Genomic DNA, 7893 nt, shown 5'->3' on the forward strand with positions numbered 1-7893 from the left:
TGTGCCCTCAAGCAAGAGAACTCTAACCCAAGACAGTAGAGACCATGGTACAGAGGCTATGGCACTACCCAAGACGAGAGAACAATGGTTTGATTTTGGACTGTCCTTCTCCTAAAAGAGCTGCTTACCATAGCTAAAGAGTCCCTTCTATCCTTATAAAGGTTAAAGGTGTATGGTTTCAGTTCCAGTTTTATCAGATTAGGTGTTCACCAGAACGTCAGCCAGGCAAGCCCAATCCCCATTGTGGTGCTCAACCACAGCAGTGACCTCCTCCGTAATCAGCTTAAACTCACGGTCCTTGGCGGGGATCGATCTGCTGCCATGCGAATGGAAGGCAAACACATCCCCAATATACTATAGTCAATTTTTTTAGTGTGGTAGATTTGCACAGACTCGCATGGGTGCCCTTTTAGCTCGGGAAAGTTTCCCGATCACTGATTGGTTGGACAAGATAATTCTAACCAATCAGAATGCAGGAAACTTTTCCGAGCCTAAAGGGCACCCCTGCGAGTCCGTGCAAATGCGCCTCATTAAAAAAATTGGGTATAGTCAGGAGCCTTGTATTGTATTAATGCTGTTTAACAAATATTCTAGTGTTATACTGACCCAAGTTATGAACACATCAGGTCATACTGATTACTAGGTCACTGCCATTCTGGTCTCACAGTCTTGCTTAGGCTACTATTTTCTATTGAAATTGTCCATATATAAGTCCAGATGCACATCTATCTATACTGTACATTTACAGACAGTCGATTCCATGGTTGTATTGGTTGCCCTACATATCTGTTTTACGTTGTTAATAATTTATATGTGACATACTGTATTTATTTTGACGTTACTGGTTTTAGAATGATTTATTGTTAATTTGTTCTCATCATTTATTTATTTCCTTATTTCCTTTCCTCACTGGGCTATTTTTCCCTGTTGGAGCCCTTGAGCTTATAGCATCTTGCTTTTCCAACTAGGGTTGTAGCTTGGCTAGTAATAATAATAATAATAATAATAATAATAATACTTTGGGATAGATATATTCATTGTGGTTATGGAATCCATTCTGGTCCCTTTTTCTCTGATCCCCATAGTTCAATCTGATGTTCAGGAAAAGGAAATTTAATGAATAAGAAGAACGATTAGGATATACTGTATGGTAGATTGCTTCAAGGATCCATAACAGTTGGAAGAGCAAATTAGATTAATTCTAAATTGTTTTACATATAAATTTCTGTATTTTTCTAGTGTTTTTTAACATTTTGTTGGGTGTTCTCTTCCTTGATTTTAATGTGTGCTAAATAGATTAAGTAGTCTATGTTACACTGCTTTATGACTTTATTTGGATAATTAGGAGATTAGTTCATTTGACATGAATTTGTAAACATAGTTTGCTGTATTAAAGGCATCAGTTTGTCTCCATAAGAATCATCATATACAGGATACTGTATTTGTTATGTCTATATAGTATGATGCAGTATAATTGGTCACTATGCTAAGGTGCGCCTATCAAAGTAAAGTGCATAGTGGCCACTTTCCTCTTGGTAAGGGTAGAAGAGACTTTAGCTATGGTAAGCAGCTCTTCTAGGAGAAGGACACTCCAAAATCAAACCCTTGTTCTCTAGTCTTGGGTAGTGCCATAGCCTCTGTACCATGGTCTTCCACTGTCTTGGGTTAGAGTTCTCTTGCTTGAGGGTACACTCGGGTATACTATTCTATCTAATTTCTCTTCCTTTGGTTTTGTTAAAGTTTATATAGTTTATATAGGAGATATTTATTTTAATGATGTTACTCTTCTTTAAATATTTTATTTTTCCCCTTTTCCTTTCCTCACTGGGCTATTTTCCCTGTTGGAGCCCCTGGGCTTATAGCATCCTGCTTTTCCAACTAGGGTTGTAGCTTAGCCAGTAATAATAATAATAATAATAATAATAATAATAATAATAATACTGGGTTCTCCTTTACAGCTTAGTCTTGTAAGAAATTTTCTCCACTCTTTCCTACCTTGTGATCTGTATAAAGATTCTTGTATATGTTTAAAGACAGATTGGAATCCAGGGTCACTTGAGTTCCACGACCATTGGATGAAATCAGTCTTTGTGCATATACATGATACAATCTTGTCATTTTCTCCTGGCTTAAAAGCTTCATTCTTTTGTTATGGTAGTGGAAATAGCACTGGAAAATTGGTCCTTGATTATAGTGTACAGAAGTTTGTTATAAATTTTTCTATCTTCTATGTATCTTCAATAGTTGGAAGAACACATAAAAAATAACCTTTGGAGTAATATTGAAGAGCTTTGCATTTCATTCTGTTATTTTTTTACATTTTTCTGGGTCTCAAGGTTATAGTATACACCTTTTTTGGGTTTATATATGTATATAAATGTATATAATTTGTTTATATTGAAATGTTTTCTGCTATTTGGGGATGATTAGGTAAAGTACAGTAGTATAACTTTCTTATACAGTCGTAAACTTTGTATGGTGTTCTAAGCAGCTTGTTTCACTATAAAATATCTGTACATATGCCAGTGGAAAAAAGGTGGCTATAACTTCTGTATCTAATGTAACAGTTAGTAACTTTGCTAGGATGTGTTTATTATAGCAAAGTGCAGAGTTACTGGGTGTTTCATTACAAGGTTAGACACACAGGGAATTCTCATCTCTTCCATCTTATGGATTTTTATTTAGATTCTTAGCACAGCCTCTCAGATATTGAGGGCCTTTTCATTTGCCAAACTGCTTGTGGTATTAAGTGTAATATTTCTACAGATATCCTAATCACTCGGTTTGTTTTATAATCTGATTGGCTTAGAAAGTTGGGTTTAATTTGGAGGTGCAATATGTGGTTGTTCATTCTCTTAGAAAACATATACAGGGGTAGTTGACACAAAATTCATTTGAATAATTGAAATAAAAGTGACAGTGGTACCTCAAATATTATTAAGAATATAGTACAAGTACATGTATGTACAATACAGCCTACTGTATTGATATTATTCTTGAAATAAGGATTCTTTTTAGTGACAAACTTTATAGTAAATTCTATACTCTTTACTTTGACTTCATGATATCACACATTATGCCTGATATACTGCACATGATACTTTCTCCATACATAAGTTTGACTTAATCTCAGCCTTAGCTCATGTACAGTACAGTATATCAGTTACAAATTCTCATTTACCAAGTAAATCATAAGAACCTATCTAAATACAACCAGGCTAATTGCAGAAATTGAAGCATTCCTTAACTATGTCGAGTTGAAGGACCTCAATGTGTGCTGGTGGTAACTTCCTTCATTTCTCTGGTACTGCCTGATAACTCAGTGTTTAAGTATGGTTCATGCCCACACTGCCAAAGTTTGGACAACTGCTTTAGAGATCTTTTTATTGTAGTGATTCTTCAGAGATTGTTGAAGTTGACTTATAATTGAAGACACTTGTGGAAAGTTGCAATGCAAATTTTATGGTACAATTCACAGGCAGAATCACCATACTGTGCTAGCAAGCAAATTTTTATAAGATATACAGTACTCATACTTAAGTAAGAGAGATTGCATGTAAACTAGTGCTGTTTTCCTAGTTTGAACATAGACTATTAGTCCTTTATGTATTAGAACAAGTATTCTGTTTATTATTTCTCTCTGATAAATTCCCAAACTCTTCAACTAGATAAGATGTATCTATACATCACTTATACTATGAGAACAGGTATTTTATTTTGATATTTCTCAGATAATTTCCCAAAACTCTTCAACTGGATTAGATGTTGAAGGTGTAGGGGCCTTTTCTACACCTGTTATAACTTGGGTTCTTTTCAGTTATTATTTTCAAGTTCCCATAGACATCTGTGAACATGAATGTCCTGGTTTCTATCATTTTGGCCTCCTGCTTCATCATCAGACTTACATTATCTAGCTGTGTGTGAGTTAGGAAGGATGGCAACTGAATCATCATCCTTTTGATGTACAGTGTGTCAAACATATTTCAGTGTCGTCCCCCTCTCCCCATAGAAGGGCAGTGGCACAATTGATTGATTGGTTATTAGGTACTGGCATTGTAACAGCAATGGTCATTGATGCCAAGCAGTGCCACTAGTGCATCTAAAGCAGGTGCACTATAGGCATTACTTCCAGGTCTTTGCAGCTTCCATTTTGGGCCCCAGCTGTACTCAATTTTTAAGTTTCAACTTTACCTCTGTTCCCAGTTCCTATTTCCAATTTGACTTTTACTTCATATTGCAACTTCAGGGATTTTCTCTAGTAGTGGCACATGGTACTTAATGGCCTCCTTGGCCCCAGTTGTGGGCCATATGGCATAAATTTATAAATCCAATTCATTGTCCAAAAAAAAAAAAAGTTCCTCAGACCTTGTCATGATGTTTGGACCTGGGGATTAGATGTCAGATCTTTTCATTTATGGAAATGTATTATGTATGGTTTGGCCAGAAACTACCCAATTATACTGCAGTCTTGATATATAGTCTTAGAATGTCACATGTACAGTAGACTTTAATCACTTCTAATCAAAGCTTAGAAGTGCTTTAAGTCTCTTCGTCTTGACTTATACTGCCATCAAAGATTTTTATGTCTTGGTTACATATCTGGATATGTTACTAGTGTATGCGACCCGTAAAACATGACGGCTAAATATTCAGATATGCACATACATGCACTCTTCTCTCACCAGGGTATGACTACTCTGTCTCTCCCCACCCTAGGGATGGGAAGAGCTAAGGGGGACTTAAAATACACACAAACATACACACACACACATATATATATATATATATATATATATATATATATATATATATATATATATTGTATATATATAATTGTTTATATATTTAACCAGGCTTATTATTATATAGGGGAGAATTCATACTGTATATTATGTAGTAGTGTCTTTTTTTTCTGCACATTGTTCTAGTAGTTTCGTTCCATGCCATATCGGGCTTTTGTATGGATAAGATATTTTAAATAATCATAATAGTAATTGTGATGTGACTATTTTGAATGTTATGGTTATCAAAAGGAAATAGGAATTTATATACACATTAAAATAATGTTTTCTCTTCTCTTCCATCAGAACTGCCATCATGTGAATGGTAAGTACATGACATTTTTTTTTAGTCTTCTTTGTTACTATAAGTATTTTAACAATATTGTTCTCCATATGAATGACTCGTGGGGAATAAATATGTATAGGTGAGAGCTTTAATACGAATCTCTCTCTCTCTCTCTCTCTCTCTCTCTCTCTCTCTCTCTCTCTCTCTCTCTCTCTCTCCAAATTAGATTTCAACTATATTTCAATTGGGCGCATAAATATTATTAACTGTTTAATACTTGACAATGAAAATAGGTGTAACCTTCGGACTTAACAGCATTCATTAATTAACTTCTCATAATAGGAAGCAAATATAATTAAAATATGATACATTTGAATTCACAAACAAGTTAATGGGTGAAACCTTAACCCAGGTGGCCTATTTGGTAACATCCCTGACTGGTGATCGCCAGTGGGGTTTGAGTCCCGTTCAAATTCGTTAGTTCCTTTGGTCACTGCAAGCTCACCATCCCTGTGAGCTAAGGATGAGGGTTTGGGGGAGCCTATAGGTCTACCTGCTGAACCATCAGCAGCCAGTGCCTGGACCTACATTGTCGTAGCTTGGATGGAGAGGGCTTAGGCGCCTATCATATGTATATATGGTCAGTCTCTAGGGCATTGCCCTGCTTGATAGAGCCATGTCACTGTCCCTTGCTGCTGTCATTCATAAGCGGCCTTTAAACCTTAAAACTCATATACTGTTCTCTACTAATGTCAATCACCTCGTATCTTTAAAGCACTGGGGCCGGATTATTGACACCTGATTTCAATATATGTAGTCCATTGAATCGGTAGAAGTTCAAAAGTTCAAACTTGAAGGAAATGTCTCCTTGTTGAACAGGCTGACATAAGTCTGTTTCTATAGTTTATATATGAACGATCTTTTTTAATGTTGTTAATGTTTTTTTTTTTTTTTTTTTTTTGGGTAGGAAGTATGCAACCGTGAACTGTAGGTTTACATAACTGACAAAAGAATTTGGGACAATACTCGAAAGGTTCCATCCACGAAAATGTGTTCCATTTCATAACATAGGCACAAGAGATATTATATTTTAACTTTTTCGTCATTATTCACAAGTACAAAATGTTCATCCTCAATTGAAAAGACAGATCTGAACCTCTATACAACTTTTTGGTAGTGCCATAGCCTCTGTACCATGGTCTTCCACTGTGTTGGGGTAGAGTTCTCTTGCTTGAGGTTATACTCAGAGACATTATTCTATTTCATATACCTCCGTATTTTTTTTTTATTGAAGTTTTTATAGTTTACATATGAAAGATCTTATGTAATGTCGTTATTCTTAAAATGTTTTATTTTGATTGTTCATTACCTACTTTTCTTGTAGTTTATTTATTTCCTTGTTTCCTTTCCTCACTGGGATATTTGTCCTTGTTGGAGCCCTTGGGATTATAGCATCCTACTTTTCCCGTTAGGGTTGTAGCTTGTCTTGTGATGATAATAAGGGAGACATTTTCTGATTCTAACCTGTTTACTTTGAAGAAATAGATTATGGAAATATCTTCTTCAATTTCGTACGTTACAGAACGATATTGTAAATATATTTCATGAAATCTCTCTCTCTCTCTCTCTCTCTCTCTCTCTCTCTCTCTCTCTCTCTCTCTCTCTCACTCTCTCTCTCTCTCTCCTTAATGTATTTTTATATTGTTCATTACTTCTGTTATAGTTTATTTCCTTATTCAATTTCTTCACTGGGATATTTTTCCTTGATGGGGTCCTTGGGCTTATAGCATCCTGCTTTTCAACTAGGGTTGTAGCTTAGCTAATAATAATAATAATAATAATAATAATAATAATAATAATAATAATAATTAAGGAAAAGAGCTGAAAGTCCTAATAAGAACTCTGAAGGAAGAGTGAAAGTAAGATTAAGTTTGAGAATTAGCGATAAAATCTAGTTTTAACTTAAGCAGAAGAAAGTGTATAAGGAAATAAAGAAATGGAAAAAAAAAACAACAATAAGTATATTAGAAAATAAACGGTAAAAAATAGCTTTTATAACTTGGGTTTCTAAGATTTAGCTACAATGCTGCATGTTAAATTAGCTTAGCTTTAGTGGGGAAAAGTTAAGAAATTAAATCGAAAAAAATATGCTATAAAATAAATATTTCTTACGGTAAGCGCTATATACGAATGGGGAAAAAAGCACGCTATTAGAAGAAGATGATAAGTGCTCTCAGCTAAGAAACAAATGTAAAACATGAAACGGTTTGGCTGCCTGTGAGTCAAGAGTGTCTGTGGTCGGGTAGGGCTGGGGACCTCTTGGCTTGGGGGGACCCCATGGGAGGTAGTTGACTGGTGGCGAGACCCCTGGAGAGGTTGTTGGCTGGTAGGGAGACCCCAGGAGAGGAGGTAGGCTGGTGGGGAAGACCCAGGAGATGTAGTAGGCTGGTAACAGCTCGCGAGGAGAGAGAGAGAGAGAGAGAGAGAGAGAGAGAGAGAGTGTGTGTGTCTGTTATTCGTATTCCCTGGGAGCGAGATATTAGTCAACTCATTGGAGGTTTTACCTCGGAAGTGAATAGATATTGTATATACAGCTTATTAGGTTTATATCCTATTATTTTTCTTGGTTATGGGGAGACTGTATATAGTTTATTAGCTTTATTTCTTGCACTTTAGTTGGATATACAAGTTTTTATAGTTTATATGTGAAAGATCTGTTTTAACGTTACTGTTCTTTTAAATATTTTATTTCAATGGTTCAATTCTTAGTTTATAGTTTGTTTTTTCCTTTTCTCACTGGGTTATTTTTCCCTGTTGGTGGCCCTG

General features: G+C 35.5%; 1 long non-coding RNA gene across 1 annotated transcript in view; it reads left to right on the forward strand.

The window, feature by feature from the left end:
* Nucleotides 1–5107, forward strand: part of LOC137635916 (uncharacterized) — a 152901-nt gene extending 147794 nt beyond the window's left edge. The window contains exon 4 of the long non-coding RNA XR_011042821.1: nucleotides 5088–5107. This is a non-coding gene — a long non-coding RNA (uncharacterized lncRNA). The remainder of the gene's footprint in view (nucleotides 1–5087) is intronic.
* The last annotated feature ends 2786 nt before the right edge of the window (nucleotides 5108–7893 follow it).

The sequence above is a fragment of the Palaemon carinicauda genome, unplaced genomic scaffold (assembly GCF_036898095.1).
Source record: "Palaemon carinicauda isolate YSFRI2023 unplaced genomic scaffold, ASM3689809v2 scaffold198, whole genome shotgun sequence".
In the NCBI taxonomy this organism is placed as follows: Eukaryota; Metazoa; Arthropoda; class Malacostraca; order Decapoda; family Palaemonidae; genus Palaemon; species Palaemon carinicauda.